The sequence below is a fragment of the Dipodomys spectabilis genome, unplaced genomic scaffold (genome assembly GCF_019054845.1).
Source record: "Dipodomys spectabilis isolate Male_0828 unplaced genomic scaffold, ASM1905484v1 ptg000004l, whole genome shotgun sequence".
NCBI classification, from domain to species: Eukaryota; Metazoa; Chordata; class Mammalia; order Rodentia; family Heteromyidae; genus Dipodomys; species Dipodomys spectabilis.
The window spans coordinates 4,512,380-4,532,337 of NW_024870681.1; the positions used below are offsets into that span (position 1 = coordinate 4,512,380).

The following is a 19,958-nucleotide window of genomic DNA, read 5'->3' on the forward strand; positions in this document are numbered from 1 at the left end:
AGAGCGCTTGCCTTGCATGCCTGAGGCCCTAGGTTCGATTCCCCAGCACCACATAAGCAAAAAGAAAAAAGCCGGAAGTGGCGCTGTGGCTCAAGTGGTAGAGTGCTAACCTTGAGCTGAAGAGCTGGGGGACAGCACCCAGGCCCACAGTTCAGGCCCCACAACCGGACCCAAAAAAAAAAAATCAATTTAGCCAGGTGCCAATGGCTCACACCTGTAATCCTAGCTACTCAGGAAGCTGAGATCCGAGGACTGTGGTTCGAAGCCAGCCTGGGAAAAAAAGTCCCTGTGACACTCTAATCTCCAATTATTCACTCAAAAACCATAAGTGGAACTATGGCTCTAAGTGGCAGAGTGCTGGCCTTGAGCAAAATTGCTCAGGGACAGTGCCCAGGCACTGGGTTCAAGCCCCATGACTGACCAAAAAACTATTGGGTACAAGTTGCTCATGCTTGCAATCTTAGCTACTCAGTAGCTAGAGGGTCATGGTTTGTACAGACAGAAATGTTCACTAGACTCCATCTTCGAAATAACCAGCAAAAAACTGGGCTGGATGCATGGCTCAAGTGATAGAGTGCTAGCAAGAGAAAGGCCCTGAGTTCAAACCCCAGCACTTCCAAAACTAAAATATAATACAAATAAAAAGTACTTACTTTGTGGCATCACATATACTAAAATTGGAACAATATAGAGAGGATTGGCATGTCCCCTATGTAAGGATGACATGAAAATTTGTGAAGTGTTCTATTTTTCAGAAGGACCAATGGGAGACCAGAGTCAAATTAGAGAGAGAAGATCAACAAGAACAAGTGGTTCTGGTTGAGCACTGGTGGCTCATGCCTGTAATCCTAGCTACTCAGGAGGCTGAGATCTGAGGATCGTGGTTCAAAGCCAACTCAGGCAAGAAAGTCTTTGAAACTATCTCCAGTTAACCACCAGAAAACCTGGAAGTGGAGCTGTGGCTCAAAGTGGTAGAGTGCTAGCCTTAAGGGAAAGAGCTCAAGGACAGTGCCCAGGCCCTGAGTTCAAGCCCCATTACCAACACACACATACACCACCAATACACATATACACATACACAGAACAAGTGGTTCGTATAGACGCTCTAGTTTTAGATGTTTTGTTTCCATTATTAATAATAATACCTCAAAAAAACAAAACAAACATGTATTTCAAAACAGACCATAGATCTAAATATGAAATGTAAAGCTATAAAACCTGTAGAAGAAAACATAAATATTTAACCTTACTTCACCAAAGAAGGACTATAAGTGGCAAATGAGCATGTGAAAAGAAATGCAAATGAAAATTAAAGCTATAGTAAGATGCTACCATAAACCCATCAGAATGGCTAAAAACAAAACAGAACAAGTAAGACCACCCCCACAATAATCACAATAATGAGGCAATGATGTTGAACAAATGGAACTCAAATATTAAGGGTGGGAATGGAAAATGGCACAGATACTGTGAAAATGGTATGGTATTTAACTCACAAAGTTAACTGCAGGATTACCATTTGACCTAGCAATTTCTCCATTAGGTATTTATCTTAGGGAAATAGAAACTTAAGCTCAAAACTGGACACAGTGGTACACACCTGAAATCCCAGCACTTGGGATACTGAAGCACAAGTATCTTTGTGTGTGTGTGTGTGTGTATGTGTGTGTGTTTTCATATATGTTTATAAGTTAGCTCTAACTTCCACATATGAGATAAAACCTGTGCCATTTGTCTCTCTGAACCTGACTTATTTCATTTAACATAATTTTTCCATCAATTTCTGGCAGGAGTATCTTGAGTTCAAGGTCAAGTTGGACTACACAGCAAGTTCAGGACAGAGAGACTGTCTCAACCAACCAACCAACCAACCCCTGCCCCAATAACCCAAAGCATACTGACATAAAAGTTATACATGGATATATATAGCAAATCTTAATTTATAACTGCTCCCAAATGGAAGCAATCTGAATGTCATCAGTAGGTGAATGGATAAACTGATACATCTAGAAAGATAATGGTATTCAGCAATAGAAAGGAACTTAATAATACAAATTATCAGTATGCAACATGTATAAATCTCAAAGGCATTATGTTGAGTAAAAGCAGACCAGCCTAGAAGGTGACATACTTATGATTTAATTTCTCTGAAAGCCTTCTAAGATGTTGGAGCTACTTTGTATCCTGTTGGTGACCACTGGTTATTACAAATCAATGTGTTAAGACTCATAGACTTGCATACTACCATCATTCACAAAGTCAATTGTATTTATTATATATAAATTTAAAATATTAATTATTATTTTTTGGGGGGGGGGCCCAATCGTGGGGGCTGAACTCTGGGCCTGGGCGCTGTCCCTCAGCTCTTCAGCTCAAGGCGAGCGCTCTGCCACTTGAGCCACAGCGCCACTTCCGGCTTTATATATATAAATTTAAAAGATATTGTTCTCCTTTTTTTTTCCAGTCATGGGACTTGAACTCAGGGCCTAGGCACTGTTCCTGAGCTTTTTTGTTCAAGGCTAGCACTCTACCACCTGAGCTGCAGTGCCACTTCTGGCTTTTTCTATGTATGTAGTACCAAGGAAAACCCAGGATTTCATGCATGCTAGGCAAGCACTCTACCACTAAGCCAACTCCCCAGCCTTAAAAGATATGGTTCTCTAGTTGTTTTGGCCCCAAGACATTATACTTTGGCTCAGAAGACAAAAGCTGGAGAGTTTTATCTTAGTTTCATGTTCTGTTACATTAAATACCAAAGCGCCACCTCCTGTTACTGGTGCCATCAGAAGGGTAGGCAATACATGCAGACAAAGTATCTACTGGGTAATGGCACAGTGCAGCACCTGGGTTGGGGCTGGACCTAGCAAAGATATTCAAGATATAAATCTTGCTCTTAAGGATCCATATCCAGCTGGATTTGTGGCAGAGAAAACATCAAACCACAGAAGAACACTTAAACTGTTATATAACTGGAAGGCCACACATTTTGCAGGTAAAGACACTGCAGCTCAAGGTTAGCTAATTGGCAAATTACCTTGAAACTAGAAATCAGGCTGTGGACTAACCTATGTTCTATTACTCCAGACTCTCTCTCTCTCTGTATACATGTGTACCTTTGGTATAGGGGACTGAAGTTAGGACCTCATGCAAGCTAGGTAAGCATGCTACTACTGAGTTATAGTCCTGTCCTATCATACTGCCTTTTTCGATTTCAAATATCATGTGTAAATGAATATAAGCTGCATACATAAGTACTCATATGAATAGATTTCCATATGAAGTGAGTTCTTAGGTTGCTTTTAATGAATGTCAAGGTCAGTGCTTAATGGAGAGAATGGAATAAATTTTAAAAAATTGGAAATCAACACTGTAGATCATGGGCTTTCTGAGGCCATTGGTAAGACAATATAGCAATTTTTCTGCCACTTAGATGTATTGCATCCAGATGATTTTTATGATTAAATTAAAAATATCATTTTCATTTTAAAAAACATTTTATGCCTAAGCTGCTTCATTCTCACTTGATTACTTTATTTGTGAAATCCAAAATTGAATTTATGCAGCACTTCATGGGAAAGCTTGATTAAAGCCTAATAAAATGAGAATTATACTAGCAGTAACTGCCAGTGCCTCCCAGGAGTGTTAGCTTGGGGCCTGGGAGAGGAGTGGAGGTGGTATGAGAGGTGGTATGAACCTGAAACCAGAGGATTACTGTCGAGACAGCCCTTCCTCAGCCACTACCTAGCCCCAGGGTGCGGGCTCCTCCTCCTTCCTTTCTCTATTCCTGTCAGTGAGTCTTTACCTGTGGTGGATAGGATTTAATTAATGTGTAAACCCAGGTCTCTGGACATGTCAAATCCAGAAAGAGCAATACCAAATTTGCTCTTCTACACAAAAATGGAAGGTCGCCTTTGTCCTGAGGCAGGACACACAGAGCCAGGGAAGGCTCCTTTTGTTCTGGAGCAGATGGTGAGTAGGGAGAGTGGTGGGTTAAAGGCAACCTAGGTTTGATGCCCAGTTCAGTCCACATGAGGTCAAGTATAATATCCTGGCACTTCTGTCTTGTCTTCTGTTAAGGAAGGATAATAGCAGGTGCCTTCACTACCCACAGGATTGTGGTGTGAGTCAGATGGTAGTAGCTCAGGTTCTAAAAAGGATAAAAAGAGCAAAATCCTCCCCCGCCCCCCTGGACCTACAAAGAGTTTACATTCTAAGTGAAGATAACGGACAGCAAGCTTTACAAGTTAGGGGTTAGAAACTTGGAAATACTGAATGGGAAGGGATGCCGCTCAACATCTCTGGGCAGCTCCAACACACAGTTCTGCTGAACAAAGAAAACTACCCACTGCTAGTAATCACCTCCTTGTTTTTCAGTCTATGGAGTGGGGGCTATGTGAGGATCCATCAGAACCTCTTTCTTTGCCTTTGAAGATTTGTTCATCAGGGTATATAGTCTCTGACTATAACCCATCTTGGTTCTCCCAACTCTCTCAAAAAGGAGGACTGAAATCCCATACAAGTGGACAAGTCTGAGGAGTGATAGTGTCCACCTTTGTAGCAGATTATGTGGGGGTACATGTGAGGGAGCAGAGTGCACTAGAGAAAAATCTCTAAATTGCATTCACATTTATGAAATGAGCACATAACAGGCCACTATTAGAAAAAAGAAGTGGTTCTGAAAGATATAATTGTGATAAACTGAATATATCTCTGAAAGTAGTAATAGAATAAGATACTACAGAAAATTAAAGAAATTAGATTGCTTGATGTCAGAAAGATTTGACTTTTAAGATAAAAGGCCCTCAATTGCATCTAGAAGAAACCCCCAAATTTCTAGAATGACAGGAAAAAAATATTTAAACATCTAGCACAAGAAGTTATTTACATAGGAAAATAAAATTCGTTTACTTTTTTACTTTTTGAGACAGGGTCTAGCAATGTAGCCCAGACTGATCTGCAACCCTCAATCCTCCTTAGTCTCCTGAATGGCTGAGATTATAGCTAAGGACCACCACATCCAGCCTTACTTGCTTCCTTAAAAAAATGTTTCTTCTATCTGAAATTGTAAGGAAGAATGAGGAAGGGGAGATAAAGGAAACATTAATTTTGTCATCATTTACAGAAAGAGATAAGTAAATTCATTTTATTGTAGGCGCTGATAAAGAAATATCAATTTAAATGCCTAACGGAACCAATATTAAATTAAGAATATATAACCCTCTATAGTAAAAGGAAAATAAATAAAAGTTAATTGATTTAATACCTAGAAAAATTAAGGAAGCAATGTGGGACTATGAAAAATAACATTAAAAATAAAATTTAAAAAACATGATTAAATTTAAGAAAAATACTGTTTCTTTGAGATGTAAATAGAAGGAAGACACAGATGAATTTAACAAAAAAATTCCATTCTTCTCTGTAAAATATGTAGTCAAAACAAAAAGGTATGAAAGATAAAAAAATAAAAGATGGTTGGATAAGTTGGGAAGCTGAGGTAGGAAGATTCCTCAAGCCCTGGAGTTTGAGACCCAATCTGGGCACCATATGGAACCCTTGTCACAAACAAATAATCAAGCAAGCAAACCAACCAGCCATTCAAAAGAGGGATGGGAATAGTAACAAAAAATGTAAAATCCAGTCAGGCCCTAGTGGCTCACACTTGTAATCCTAGCTACTCAGGAGGCTGAGATCTGAGGATCATAGTTTTGAAGCCAGCCCTGGTAAGAAAGTCTGTGAGACTCTTATCTCCAATTACCCACTAGAGAAATGGAAGTGGAGTTGGAGCTCAAAGTGGTAGAGGGCTAGTCTTGAATAAAATAGCTCTGGGCAGTACCCAGGCCCTGAGTTCAAGCCCCACAACTGACAAAAAAAGTAAAATCTAAGTCAAAAGACATAATGCTTTCATGTTTTATACTATCAAAAATATAACTTTATAAGCCACTAGTCTTTATTAAATGCCATAATATTAATATATAAGGCAAAAATGGTGAGAAAACAAGAAACAGACTGGATCATTTTGTGCTTACTATTTAGTGAACTTTGGTTGTCCAAGTGGATAAAAAGGTATGAGAGCAGTGAGTTTGAATAACCAATAGTTGTGTGAGTTATGGAATTCTGCTCACATTTACTATGGTCTCTGAGACATTTATGTAGGAAGGAACACTTTCCTGCCAATTACAAGTAAGTAATACATCACTTATATTCTACAACCATAATGCAGTAAAAGTTTAAATCTACAACAAAGGGTTAACAAGAAAACAACTTTATCATTGACAATTAAAATAAAAATGAGGCCTGGTTCTGGTAGCTTATACCTGTAATCCTACCTACTCAGGAGGCTGAGATCTGAGGATCAAAGTTCCAAGCCAGTCTACGCAGGAAAGTTGGTGAGACTCTTATCTCCAATAAATTATCGAAAAAGGCCAGAAATGGAGTTGTGGCTCAAGTGGTAGAGTATTATCTTTGAGCAAAAAAAATCACAGGGACTGTGTTCAGACCCTGACTTCAAGCCCCAGGACCAGCACAAAGAAGAAAACAAAACTAACTTGCTTCTGTAAGCAACTCCTGCTTCCTCAAGCAAATATAGATATTGAAGATATTAATAAGAGATTTTATAGATCAATACTCATAAGATACAGCCAAAGCTAAATCCAGAAAATATATATGGCCTGAAAAAGAAATCCACCCACTTGGGTTTGTTTAATTTTGATAGTTCTGAGGATTGAACTTAAGACCTTGCACATACTATGCAAGCACTCTACCTGCCATTCAGCTACATCTGCAGCTCCCAACACATCAAGCAGGAAAGAAGTTAATAAAATGAAAAAGACAAAAATACATTGATAAATTAAAGATCTAGTTCTTAGAAAAAAACCCAACAAAAAAAACAAGCCCTGGGCAAGAGTGTTATCAAGGAAAACACAAGGCAAACCCATAAATTTAATGTTATAGATCAAAAAGGAAGCTTACAGAAAAGTGAAAAACAACAACAACAACAAAAAAACAAAAACCACTTTTCAGCATACCACCAGGCACAGATTATATTGTCATAGGCAAACCTTCAAAGCCTAAGTAGGTACTTAGGTAATTCTTATGCTACTTAAAGAACAAGACTACTTGATTCATATCCTTAGTTCCTATCTATTGCTGCAAAACTATGTGTTTAGGTACACTATCACAGAAGGTCAGGGCTAGGATGATAGATTGACAGAGTCCATTGAAACTGCATGTCTCATTGCTTGTCTTTTATTGCCTCACGTTCCCCAACACCCCTTTACATTTCTGTCTTTGTGTATCCATAGGCACACTTTCAATGAAAACAGGGCCTAGAAAATGACAGCTGCAAATCCTCAATCCTCAAAATCAGTTTCAAGAAGCCATGGATTTCTGGAGAGTGTGAACCACAGGAAAAAGCTTTTGACAGTTTGACACAAGATTCTAATAATAGAATAGGCCATGTGCTCTTGTTGCTTTAAGTTAATCCCTCAAGTGATTAACAGCTTCGTTAAAGCCATCAAGGATGGCCCAGAATGAGAGCTGTCTCTTTCACAATGCTGTGTGTTTCCTTCCCACTTTGGGGCATCATTGGTCCAGTTTTACTCTGTTTTCTAGTCAGAAGATCTCATCTCTCTTTTGGCTGCATGTCTAAGGCCCTTCAGTAAGTTGGGGGTTTTTTCCTGACTAGAGCTATGTCTGAACCACAATGGGCTTTCATGATATTGCAGTGTCATTTAATTTCTCCAGGTAACTTATGTGTGTTTTGATATATACACTACCGTTTTAGATTTTCTAGTGTCTATTTCAGTTCCTCCTCCTCCTCTTCCTCTTCTTCCTCCTCCCCCTTGCTTTTGCTCAAGGTTAGCACTCTACCAATTGAGCCACAGTGCCATTTTGGGCACTGTGTGTTTATTTCTGTTTATGTGGTAGTGAGGAATCGAACCTGGGGCTTCATGCATGCTAGGCAAGCACTCTACTACTAAGCCATATTCCCAGCCCTCTTCTTCAGTTCTTTGGCTTGACTTCAGAGTTATATTTGGGCTCTTTTGATCTTAATTAACAAATTGATTTGGCCACTTTTCAAAGGAAAATATTCTGTTCATTCTGTTTTCCATACAGAAACTTGGAATCTACTTGTACTGGTTTTTTTGTAAGATGTTCAGTGACTATTTCTCATTGTCTTTCTGTTCTCTATCCATTTGACTCATTCCAGCTTCCTTCTTTTCTCTCCATCCAAATGTTCCTTCATTATTCCCTGCTTCAACTTGATATAAATCAGAAAACTTAACTGTGCTAGGTCATTATGAAAATAACTCAGGGTTTGGGATAACAGTCTATCTCTTTACTACCAGCACTCAGGAGCAACCAGTGCCTTGGGTCACCATTAAGCAGGCTGACTGGCCTAAAGTGTCTCCACTATAAGCATCCTAGAGAGGACATGTACAGACACTCCAGTCAGTGGCTGATTCTAGCCCTACCAGGTCTCATGTCAGACAAGTGTTAGGAGGTTCCAATGATTCTAATCATCTTTCTGTTGTTAATAACATAACATCACAGGGAAAGTTAAAAATGAGAGGTTTATTCTAATAGTTCTGGTCCAAAGTTTTGGGGCTGCATCTGGTGTTGGCCTTCCTGCAGGCAGAGTTTGAGACAGCACAGTGTTATCATGGTGAGAAAGTACATGCGTATGTGAGCATTATTTTGGTCTTTCTCTCTTCTGAAAAAGCACCAGTCTGCAACATGGGCTCCATGCTGGTACCTTTGTCTAGTCATAATCATCTCCCAAAGTCCCTGCTTTTAACCATCATACTCAATTATGCTTTCATCCTCTAAAACACTCACAATGGGGATTAGACTCCCAGGCGAGTTTCAGAGGTGGGTAAATGGATTCAAAGCATAGTACTGAGTAACCCTCAATTGCTGAGCAGTAGGGTTAGCCTCTTTTCAGCTGACATCTAGGACATTGAGAAGCAAACTGGACCCACTGTGCCCTTTCTACATTCTTGCCCCATAGAATCTGTGACCACAAGAAAATGGTGGTTGTTTATGTCAATGAGTCAGGAATGGTTTGTTACACAGCAATAGGAACCAGAATGAAAACATGGATTGCTTTGGGAAGTAAGTAGGAGCTGGAAGAGTATTGTGTCTGCAGGGGGAATCTAACAGGTTCCCAGGAGGGTGGAGGCCACAAGGAAGGGGAGGAAAATGTGATTTCAGGCTGGAGGAAATGGTACCCTGGTTATGAAAGGCCAGAAAATTTGACAGCACTGTTGTTGACAGAAGGTAGAGAAGAAATGAACTAAACAAGTGTGATGATCCAGATAAGGAGATTTCTAGCCAGAATAATGGAAGTACCATCTGGCTTCTTGCTGTCTATGAAAAAAAAATTAGAGGAAAGAGATGATGCTAATAAAGAACTGTTCGTCTTTCATGCAAAATTTAGAGGAAATATAAAGAAGCCCGCAATTGCAGGGCTTGAAAATAAAGCTGTTTCTTATTCCCAGCTTCTCCAGATGGCAAATGATTCTCAAATTAAGAAATGGTTTCAGGGCAATGGATCAAATCCAGAGTAGGACTGTAAGATCCTTTGTTACACCCTCAGAAAGATCTAAAGCATTGCTTCAAAGAATCTTCCAGAAAGATGAAAGGCTCTCTAAAGATCTTCAGGGTATGCTTTATGAGTTTCCTCCATGGACAACAGTGCTCCACAGTCTTGAGGGTCTTGTCCACTGTGGCTCACAAGGAATTTAAGGCATAGGCAGAATATTTTGAGTTGTGTATTTTTTGGAATGAAACGGGTTATAAATACACAGGGTTTCAAAGGAGTGGACCAAAGACTTTAGATCAGAGTGAAAAGGACAGAGATATTGCAGAATGCAGAGAGGAATCTGAATTCAGGTTCTGTGGGCAGGACACAGATCAGGAAGGCTGATCACAAACACAGATGGCCAGCCACTGTGATGTGCCTTCCATTCCTCCCCTCTGTGAGCAGGGCTGTCCACTGTGAATGTCCCTCCTCCCCAGCCCCAGTCTATGGGAGAGACAACTTGTCAGTTTAGTTCACAGGTCTTCATACTAAAGAGCTCTACTTGAGGAAGGGCACCTGGGCTAAATTAGATGATGAGATTCTGGCCCTCAGCCATGAACCTGATATTATCAGGGAATCAGACTTTTGGAGAGCATCTTAGGAGCAGGGATTACATTTTTTTTTTTTTTTGAGATAGGGTTTCAGTATGTAGCCCTGTCAGATCCTCCTGCCTCAGCCTCCTGAGTGCTGGAATTATGAGCATGTGTGAATGAGCACGAAGCACATCAAATTGAATTTACCTGTTACTTAAAAATGACTTTAACCCTTAAAAAGGGGGGTTGACCCAAGGGTTCATGCATGGTAAGAAAATGCTCTACCAGCCCCATGCTTCCCTCCCCCCTTCAGCACTAAGTTCTAACCTGGGGGAATGCATTCTAAATATCAGAGAAATGTAAATTTAAAAAAATTAGTGGCACTGGGGAGCAATTGCAGGGTTTTTTTTTTTTTTTTTTTTGCTTGCTGGGCAGGTGCTCTACCACCAAAGCCACTCTTACCTACCTACCAATAACCACCTACCACAGGGTAGACTGTAGAGGATTTATAACATGTTCACAAATTGACATTCTGACATTCCTCCCATTGAAGAACAGGACCTATGTCCTCCCCATTTTATTAGGGCTGACTAAATATTTGCTTTAATCCAATAACACACAAGAGAAATGAAGCCATGTAAATTCTAATGTTAGTTCATAAAGCAAAGCAGCACCCACTTACTTCAACAGGATACTAAATACCTAAATACTAAATACAGGAGGTACACACCTGTAATTCTAGCACTTGGGAGGTAGAGGCAGGAGGATCTCAAGTTCAAGGCCAGCTGTGGCTACAGATTGAGAATCTATCTCAAAAAAATAAAAGGAAAAAGTGGGCCTTTTCAGAGGTCTCTATATCTGAGGATGCCATGCATCTTTAAGAGCCTTGGGAAAACTCCAGTTGCAGTCTTTATGCCCTTCAGCCCAGTGTCTGCTACTGAAGGGAGTGAGCTTCCCAGTGAATCTGGCCTCCAGCCCTTGAGCCCCCATTCTCAAGTCTCCCAAGATGAGTCCTTAGATATGGAAGCAGAGACCCATCTGCTTTTCTCTTTCCAAATTTCTAGAATAAGACCCCATGGCCACACTAAAATGCTTGTGTTTATAAGTTTGGGATAGTCTCTTGTGCAGTAATAGTGACCAGATCACAGAGAAATTTTACTTCCTTGGTGCTGGGGACTGAAACCAGAGACTTACACATGCTAGGCACATGCTCTACCAGTGATCTATACCCCAGCCCCAATAGAGAACTCCTATTTTTATTTTATTTATTTATTTTTATTGGTCATGGGGCTTGAACTCTGGGCCTGGGCACTGTCCCTCAGGCTCTTCAGCTTAAGGCTAGTGCTCTACCTCTTGAGCCACAGCACCACTTCCGGCTTTTTCTGTTTATGTGGTGCTGAGGAATCAAACCCAGGGCCTCATGCATGCGAGGCAAGCACTCTACCACTGAGTCACCTTCCCAGCCCAAGAGTACTCCTAATTTGAAAAATATATGATAGAAAGAATGAACACTTTGAGATAACTAAGTATTCATACACATACTACATTCAATACTTTTTTTTTTTTTTTGCCAGTCCTGGGGCTTGAATTCAGGGCCTGGGCACTGTCCCTGAGCTTCTTTTGCTCAAGGGTAGCATTCTACCACTTGCCACAGCACCACTTCTGGCTTTTCTGTTTATGTGGTACTGAGGAATAGACTCTACCACTAAGCCACATTGCCAACACCATTTTTTTTTTAACATGCCAGGTTAACACTTTTAAAAACTGTATTTTGGGCCAGGCACCAGTAGCTCATGCCTGTAATCCTAGATACTTAGAGGAGTCTGATATCTGATATCTGTGGATTGTGGTTTGAAGACAGCACAGGCAGGAAAGTCCACAAGACTTTAAACACCCAAAAAGCTGGAAGTGTAGTTGTGGCTCAAGTAGTAGAGTGCTAGCCTTCAGCAAACAAGTTCTGGGACAGCACCCAGGCCCTGAATCCAAGCTCCAAGACCAGCACAAACAAACCAACCTCCTATATTTTGGAAATATTTTCCAACTTAATTAAACAGAATAAAGTTATTATTTTACTTTCTTAGGGACTCAGAAATACTGTAATGAACAGTAATCCATAAAAATGCTTTAAAACAGTGTGTCTTCAGGGCCACTGGAGTCCAAAGACCACACTCTGGACCACATACTCCCAAAGGAACACTATGTCTGAAGCATGTGGCATCTTAATGGTGAAATAAAAACCTACTGCACAAAACATAGGGCCATGAGCAATATTGAAAAAATTGCCTCAGACCCAACATAATCGACTTTATACATAAATGTGTGTTAAGAGTCTAGTAATATAGATCAATATTACTCAGGTCAATGAAAGTAATTGTAATCAACTGATTAAAGAGCTAAATTTACATTGTCGATTGACAAGGCCTTTCAACCCTTGATTTCAACAAATTTATGAAAGCCACTCAGTAAAGCCCTTTAGTAAGTTTCTGAGTCCAATCTCACTGTACTGAATAAATAACATCTTCACATCCATCTTCAATTTCCTCTAAACATTGCACATCCTTGCAGGAATCAAGGGCACCATCAAGAAAATTTACAATTGAGATAATGTTCTCACTGCAAATGAACTTTGTATTTTATGAAATTAAAGAGAAATTCCTCTAGAGAGCGGTGCCAGAAGCTTGGTCTGCTATAACCTCTTCTATTAGTTTAAATGCTTGAATCTTTCCTTATATGGCAAGTACTTCCTTTGGAGTAAGCAAATTTAGCTTTTCCATATTTAGACTAAATTTGTCTACTAGAAAGGGGGTTAGAATCTACTAGTGCATGGAAAATTGTCTTCTTTTTAATGAACACCTTAGATAGGCCTACTGTAGGTCTTTTTAGTAGAAGATCAGGTAGTTTAGGATTGGGGATTTGCCTTACAACTTGCAATTCAGTACAATGGTTTTGTGAAAAACTGAATTTTAATTGCAAAAAGTCTGCTCTGAGGAAAATAGCTCAAGAAAACACTAGATTTTGAGACCAAGTCATCTTGGAATTGAAGTAAATCTCTGAGTCTCCGGCACTTTCGGCTTCCATTATAATGCAACCATCAATGTGCCTGCCTGTGGCAGAGCGCTTCCCTTTTAATTATTGCTTCAGATTTATTGTTGTAAGCTTGAGAACCGGATAATCAAATTCATCACCAGGGTACATGAATAAGACAGATGGCCCAAGAGGGTGTTCCTTTAGAAAAAGCACACAAAGTTTAGTGCTTAAACCCTGTCACATCTACTCTGACTACTGAGAAAGTGTACACATCCTTCTACTTATATTCTGATAGTGGCTCATTTGGGCCAGTGGCTCCCAGCTATGGCTACATATTAGAGTCACTTGGGTATTTACTTTATTTGCTTTGGGACTGGCCTAGGTATATACAGTTTATAAAAGCTTCTTGAGTGATTCTAATTGTATAAAGCCATTGATTTAGATGAAACTATGAGGTAATTGGATCCTAGATAGTCAAATTACTATTTTGCAAAGATAATTGTTTTACTAATTGAATCCAGTTTTATCTCGATTTTAAATTTATTTTTTTCTCTCTTAAAATACCAACTTAATTAAGCTGCTTTTCTTATTGGTCTTCTAATTGACTTTTTTTCTAACATTACAAAGTAATGACTCTCAATGCAAAAAGATTATTCACTCATTGTTTTAGCTTCACTGTCCTATCCTATATTTGCCAACAAATTGACTCTGTGTACCCTGGCTCCTGTTTATTTAGGTGTGAAGTGTGATTTTTTTTCATTGCATCTTGGTCATATTGCATTATGAGTTTCATTTTGATCATATTGTAGTATGAAACTGGATCATATTAAAACTTCTATTTTAGCAGTTCTCTGTTAAAAATGGGTCAGTAGGGAAAGTGGTAGGCACTGTTTTACTGCTGGTGCAAGTCCAGACTCCCAATTTGGCTTCCACTGCCCGCCCTGGTGGGTTTCTGAGGAACTTCACAATCTCCAGGAGGGGAAGGGAATCTGGATGTCTTGCTCAGTCTCCACTGGTCAATGGAATGGGTAGTGTCAGAACCCTAGAATCCACCTGGGACTCCTGCACACTCTCACAGGGGTCTTGGAGAAGGGACTTTTTGCTGTTTTTTCATTCAATATTTTTTTGGGGGGGGTCCGCTTGTGGGGCCTGAACTCTGGGCATGGACGGTATCCCTCAGCTCTTCAGTTCAAGGCTAGCGCTCTACCACTTGAGCCACAGTGCCACTTCCGGCTTTTTCCTTTTTGCTTATGTGGTGCTGAGGAATCGAACCCAGGGCCTCATGCATGCAAGGCAAGTGCTCTACCACTGAGCCACCTTCCCACCCCTTTCATTCAATTTTTGATGATGGGAGCTGGAGGTTTCTTCTTCTCTTACCTTGCTGCTTCCTTGTTCTGTGGTGAGAGGAAACAAGCTTTTCTTCTGTTTGTTTTCGCTCCTGATGTTCCATTCCAGGATATATAGGTGGTAAAATTTTTTTAAAGAGATTTGGAAAGAGCTACCCAAATCCCAGGGACTTCAGTGTATATTGGGTTTTGAGAACCAAGAACACTAGTTGGTCTACCTCTTCTCTACAGCTTTCAGATCATCTTGTGTTTGTTTTTATAATATGATGTCCAAGGGATTTAGCTGTAGCTAGCTAGTGAGTTGAACAGGGAGAGATGCATCTATTTGAACTGGAAGGCCCAGGTCTTTGCTCTAGATTATGCGTGTATATAGATTAGAAAAACCTTAATTCCCAGGGAAGTTTATAGTGTAGTGGAGAAGCTATTCATAGTGGTTGGAGGCTTGAGGCTCAGCTGGGGAGAAGAAGCTAACTGCAACTTTCTCTTTAAAATTGTCAAATGCCAATGCCAAGCTCAAACTTCCCTCTGGGAATAGGCACTTGCCCAGGGAAAGTACCACACAGAGTCTCCTGGAGGGCCCATGAGGACCACATACTTGACCTGGACAAAAGAAACTCATCACCTTAGCCTAACTACTCTTCCTTCTCAGGGCTTTCTCAATGGTGTGCAACAAGCCACACCATCTCCCAAGCCCCAAAGTGACCACAAGTATACAGCCATGAAAGGTCACAGGCTGTGGCTATCCTGCTGGGCTCTGAGCCTGGCACTGCTTTTCCTTAATTTTGTCGTTGGATAATCCTGAATGAGGCTCATTCCTCAGTTTATTCAATTGCAAGTGGGCGTCTAATACTGTTTATCTCATAGGAGTAATGACAAAATGATCTAGATTACTACATGAGGAAACTAAATTAGTACACACAGAAAATAGTCAAAAGAATGTTACCTTGAATTAAGGATGACTCAGAAATCTCTTGTCTCTTCTTTCCATTTCTGTATCTACTAAGATTATTTCAAGTCTCTGAAACTATATTTTACCATCTCTTCCCATTTCAGTCTTGCTACTTTGCATTGCCAAAAGTAGTGGAACACATATCTCTTTAAGAATTTGGACACAGAAATGGAAGGACGAAGGAAGAACAAATGCAGCAGTGGTACTCATTAGACACTATGTTGAAAATGAATTATACAACTTGTGGGTAGTGGATAGGAGGCAAAAAATGGGAGAGAGTAAGGGAAGGGGTGACATTATCCAACAAATATACTCATTACCTGACTTATGTAATTGTAACCCCTCTGTACAAATCTTTATAACAACAACAACCATAAGAATTTGGAAACTGAGCATCAGGGGCTTACGTTTGTAATCCTCGCTAGCATCCTGGAAAGCTAAAAATGAGAAGATCATAGTTTGAGTCCAGCCTAAGCAGAAAGGTTAAGGAGACCCTTTTCAAGCCATAACTGGGCATGATGGTGTGTGCCCATTATCCCAAGCCACATAGGAGGCTGAGACTGGGAGGATTGTGTCAGGATAGTCAGGGCAGAAAAGTCCTTGATACTCTGTCTGTGGAAGAAAAGTTGGATGCGGTGGCACATAGCTGTGATCTCAGTGACATTGGGAAGCCTATAGTAGGTGAATCATGTCTAAGCAGGAAGAGAGACGCTATCCTAAAAAGAACCAGTGAAAAACAACTGGAGGTATGGCTCAGTGGTAAGGTACCAGCCTAGCAAGTGGGAGGTCTTGAGTTCAAACTCAACTACTGCAAACAATACAAACTCCCAACCAGAATAGCAACAAAAATTTTCAGGAAAAATGCTCACCAGAGTCCAGTGCAGAAAAACACACAAGTGCACTTACAGACTCTTTAAAAACCTTCCTTGTCTTTTTGAAAGCCTTTCCAACCCCCTCTGTGCTCTCTCACGGTATTTCCTGAATATTTTTGCTTGAGCACAGAAAAAGCTGTGTGGTGGTAACATTCTTTCCCCCTCTAAGACTATGACATATAAACTCCTGCCTTAAGCATTCAGTCTATGGTATGTTGATATAGGAGCATGAGCAGACTCTAAGTGTCCACACTAGATGATTCTCTGGAAAGCCAACTGTTGATTAGGCCTCTCCATTTTAGATTCCCCAGCCACAATACACAAAACCTGCTTAAGACTGAAATTATTTCTACACACCTGTAATATATCTGATTCTTTTCCTGTACTTCCACATTGGTAAGAAACCAGCTCTGTCATCTACTCAAGTGTCTAGAAAGGAATCTATGATTGTAGCCTCTTTTCTTTACTCCAGGGCCTTGTTTCTGTCACTTAAGTAGTTCTTGAGTTCCAATTTTCTCTCTTTCTTGTCCTTGCTTTAGTTTAGGCCCTTGTGATTTCTTACCAGGTCACAGCATCAGCCTTTTAACTGTTTTCCTGTTTCTAGTATGGACTTCCAACTCGTCCTTCAATACCCATTTGTTGAGAACTTGCTGTATGAGAGGAAGTGCTCTGGGGACAGAAGAGGGGGTCCAGGCATGACCCTTGCCTCATGGAATCTATGAGGAATGAGCCTCATTCAAGATTATCCAATGACAAAAACTATATGATGTCACAGGTGGTAAAGAAGACCACAGCCATAGGAAAAAGGCAGAGAGAAAGATAGGATAGAGCAGAAGGCATTGTTGTAGACAACCCCATTCAGGTTATAGATGAGCAGAGATCTGGGTGATTCAAGGGAGCCATCCTGTTGTCTGGGAGAACACTCAGGTAGAACCAAAAGTAAGGAGCAGAGAGACTCAACAGTGAGGGCCTTCAAGGCTGACCTCTTCCTGTTTCTCAGATGTACTTACTATGTGATGAGACCTATGCTAGGACTTCACATGTGCTATACGTGTGTTTTATTTCAGGCTTCAACATTCCATGGTGGGGTGCTATTGTTAAAATGGGGCATGACTTCAGACCCAGATGCATCCATATACACCATGTCCCTACCCTACTGGGATGTGCCTCTCTTCTTTACCAGATGAAGTGTAATGACCTCTGGATCCAATACAGAGTATGTCTAAAATTCCACCAGCATCATGAAAGGCTGTGAGATGGAATGGTGGGGAGGGCAGGCAGATGCTGAGGTAGCTTCCTATGAAGTAATGTCTGTTCTCCCCCTCTCCCATCCCAAGCCAAACAAGAAATTGAGCAGGTTGGGAGGATCCCAACTGCTCACGCCATGGCACACTGCATGTCCATGTTTACCCTTGAACATCTATACTTGGAAAGTCAGGTTCTCTGGTAGTGTAGTGAGCATTATAACAATCCTGCATAAGCAAAGTTTGTTCTGGACCAATCAATAACAAAAAAACAAATTTATCTGATGCCTACTGTGCAGCCTCGGTCTTCTCCTGTGACAGGGATGGGTTGGGAGACAAGTGAGATAATATATTCACTCTCCATTGTAAAGGAAGAAGACCATTTTTTATCATTTTTTTGGCAGTACTGAGATTTGAATTCAGAGCCTTGCATTTACTAGGCAGGTCTGTTCTACCACTTGAATTATACTCTCAGTCCTTTAGCTTTAGTTATTTTTTTTGGTCAGAGTCTCACATTTTTGATGAGGGCTGGCTCAGACAATAATCCTCCTACCTCTGCTTGTTATGTAGATGGGAATACAGATGTGAACCACTATGCCTGTCTTGTTAGTTGAGACAGGAGTCATGTTAACTTTTTCCCTGGACTGGTATAGAACCACAATCTTCCACAAATAGCTGCTACAGCTGGCCTTTTTGTCTTATACTATTCCTTTAGAGAGAAAGTCTTGCTATGCAGGTTTTAATCTCTTTTCTCTGTCTACATATAGATACGTGTGTGTGTGTGTGTGTGTGTGTGTGTGTGTGTGTGTGTGTGTGTGTGTGTGTGTGTGTGTGTGTGTGTGTGTGTGTGTGTGTGTGTGTGTGTGTGTGTGTGTGTGTGTGTGTGTGTGTGTGTGTGTGTGTACCAGTGCCTCGTGCTCTTGTGCTACATCACTTAAGTCACACCTCCAGTCTGGCATTTTCTGGTTAATTAGAGATGGAGTCTTTTCTGCCTGGGTTGGCAGAAACTGTAATCTTCCAGGTCTCAGCTTTCAGAATACTGAGGATTATAGGTATGAGCCACAGGCACCTGGTCAGGATTTTTCTATTAATATAGCAGGATTAAATCACCTTAAAATGCTGGTTTTAGACAGATGTTAGTTTTGTTATCATTTTCTTCTTGCTAAAATAAAATTTTAAATCAGAAGTTATTTGAGTTGCATAGGAGGTCATATAGACAGCAGTATGAAGCCAAGCTCCATGGTCTGTGATCTTAGTGGCTTTGGGTAGACTGTTTTCCCTTCCCAAATGCCTGTTTCCTCTGGGGAGCAAGTCATCCTAATGATCACACAAGGCTGCCATGGTACATGTCCTAGGCACTGTACTGTGCCAAATGGTGCTTGTCCCTGTCTCTCCAACAGGCCTGCAAGGTGTTTAGGTCAGACTGTGTGGTATAGAACTGCAAGTGTCTGCCAAACACAGCACAGAGTAGCTGCTCAAAAACAATGAACAGAAGAGAGTTCTGATAAGACAATTATTGCTTTCTGTGTGTTTGTGTGTGTGTGTGAAGGTGGGGGTGGGGGTGGGGGGGGGGGAGGAGAGTATGTATGACTGGATCTGGGGATTGAATTCCAGGCCTGGGCACTGTCCCTGAGCTTCCTTCCTTGCTTTCTCCTTCTTCCTCTCTTCTTCTCCCCTCTCCCCCTTTCTTTTTGGCAGTCATGGGCTGGATACTGTGCCTGAGTACTTTTTGCTGAAGGCTAGTGCTCTACCACATGGAGTCATAGCTCCACTTCCAGTTTACTGGTAGTTAATTGGAGCTAAGAGGCTCACAGATTTTCCTGCCCTGGCTGGGTTTGAACCATGATCCTCAGATCTTAGCCTCCTGAGTAGCTAGGATTACAGATGTGAGCCACCAGCACCCAGTTTCCCTTTTGCTCAAGGATAAAACTCTATCACCAGAGCCACAGCTCTACTTTTGGCTTTTTGGTGGTTAGCTGGAGATAGGAGTCTTCCCTGCCTTGGGATGGCATTGAATTGTGGTCCACAGATCTCAGCCTCCTTTGTAGGATTACAGGAATGAACTACAAGTGCCCGGATTATTGCTTCTTTTCTAGAGCCAAGGATAAAACCCCAGGGATTTAAGCATACCAGACAAGAGGGTGCTACCACTAAGATAAATGTTTAGCCCCTGATAAGGCATTTATATAAAAAAGCTTATTATTGCTGCATGATGGTGACATCTATTCTGAAATGCAGAGATCATATTTATGCACACACACATACACATCCTTAGGGCTTTGTTTACAAGGATGTTGCTTTTAGCAATCTGACTTCTGGATAAGTAAGGTGGTACATATATATTTTCTGAAACTGTAGTTTTTTAAAGGGGTTTGTTGTATTTCTTTAACGAAATAGCTTCTTA

General features: G+C 40.8%; 1 protein-coding gene and 1 non-coding gene across 2 annotated transcripts in view; one reads left to right on the top strand and one right to left on the bottom strand.

The window, feature by feature from the left end:
• The window catches only part of Myo1d (myosin ID), a 295,270-nt gene that overhangs the window by 80,214 nt on the left and 195,098 nt on the right, over nucleotides 1-19,958 (bottom strand). The gene's annotated exons all lie outside the window — the stretch shown is intronic.
• On the top strand, nucleotides 646-754 carry LOC122120547. Its single transcript, XR_006149722.1, has one exon. It is a non-coding gene; the product is annotated as a U6 spliceosomal RNA (small nuclear RNA).